General features: G+C 32.5%; 1 pseudogene; it reads right to left on the reverse strand.

The window, feature by feature from the left end:
• Positions 1 to 497: 497 nt before the first annotated feature.
• Positions 498 to 657, reverse strand: LOC129750247 (U4 spliceosomal RNA; annotated as a pseudogene).
• Between the last annotated feature and the right edge of the window lie 1,108 nt (positions 658 to 1,765).

Genomic DNA, 1,765 nt, shown 5'->3' on the forward strand with positions numbered 1-1,765 from the left:
CAGTGCTACAAAACAAAAAAAGCGAAGAAAAGAAAGTGCTAGAGTTCATAAGAAAGTGTGATTTGAGTGATATTTGATGTACAAATGAGAGGGTGAAAACGTATCGTTAATCCCTCGATAAATACAGTATACAAAAAAAAAAAGATCCGAAGCATGATTTAAGCAGTTCAAAATTTTAGTTCTTATTGTCACTTTCAAGTTCCAAAACAAGTCTAAATAACCTACTTTTCAGCTTTCTGAGGCCTTTGAATTTATCTCCCAAAAATCGAAAAATGAGCAAAAAATTCTTTCTCTGTCTCAATTTAACCCTAGCTAGACAATCAAGAGAAAATTCTCTTGATTATTCACTACTGGCTGACCCGATGTGCTTTGCCACACCTACTAAAATTGATGGAAATTTTACAAAAGAGATTGATTCTTATTTTTTTAAATGTTGTTTTCAAAACCTGACCTGGCATCCAGTCATTATTTTATTTTTAAAATTAAGACTCTTTATTTATTCATTTATAAGTTCCAAAATTGTATCACATCACAATAAATGTTTTACTTGTAGAAAATTCTACTCCCAAGCCAGATTGGTTCTATTTTTTTTCTACAAGCAATAATCGCAGCTCAGTAGAACTTCATTGGTTACGGATATCGCCACTGCGCAAAGCTATGGGTTCCATTGGCTTGATTAAAAATAACATTATGAAAGTCCCCATGTTTAATAATCAAGAAAACATTTCTCGCACCCCAATCTGTTCTTTGCAAAATTGGCTCTGTCATTTCTCAAGTTTTTAAAAAAAAAGTATGCACCTCTCGCCCTTTTCTAGCTCCTCACAGAAAAGAAAGGAGACTCCTCCTAAATTCTTATGTACTCCTGGATGACAAATTTGGCCCTGTTTGCTTAAAATGATATCGAGTTATGCTAAAAATGTATGATATCCTCCCTCTTCCATATTCCTCCCCCTATTTGAGGGTTCTCGAATAAGTATAGAAATATTTCTTCATCCCAAAAACCAATGAAAGAAGGGAAGGTCCCAAATGTAGAAACATTACTCGTATCAAAATACAATCTCATACCAATTTTTCGTTACCTTTCGATTGGTACGCTCTGTTCATCTTAAAAAAACATGGTGGCATCTCTTCCTTTTTGTTTCATATCATGCATTATTTTTACTTTGTTTTATTTATGTAACACAAGATTACAATAATTTAAAATGTTACAATGTGGTGGATGTTTGTTGTTTTTCTTTTAAACTAATTTGCAAATCGTTCCATTTTCGCAATTCTAATCTGAATCATGTCGTTTTACTCCATACATTCTTTTAGCAGACTTCTTTTAAACTCTGATTTCTTGTTGATAAGTTTTAAATTAGTAAGGAAATTATTCCAATTTGCAATGCCTCTAACAAAAAAGGATCTGCAATAATAAGAGGAGCTATGCGCCCGATCAGGAGGGAAAAACTAAATTATATCAAAATGAGATATTTTGACTCTAGTTTTTCCTATCAAAATGAGTTATTTATTCAGTACTCGTAGGATGTTAAAATATCTCAAATTTTATCAAAAAATCTATGCGACCATAGCTCAATTATATCAATTTTAGATATGCTCCTTTCAAGATTACATCTCATTCAGATAGCATAGTTTGATATTGGATAGAACAAAACCTATCAAAATGATAACTTATCAAGATATGAGTGCTTCGAGAAAAATTTGTAGTGGAATGTCAATACGCGATGGAAGCGGTGCCGAATTTGGGTGATGGTTTTCCACTAGT

Source organism: Uranotaenia lowii, chromosome 2, assembly GCF_029784155.1.
Source record: "Uranotaenia lowii strain MFRU-FL chromosome 2, ASM2978415v1, whole genome shotgun sequence".
NCBI lineage: Eukaryota > Metazoa > Arthropoda > Insecta > Diptera > Culicidae > Uranotaenia > Uranotaenia lowii.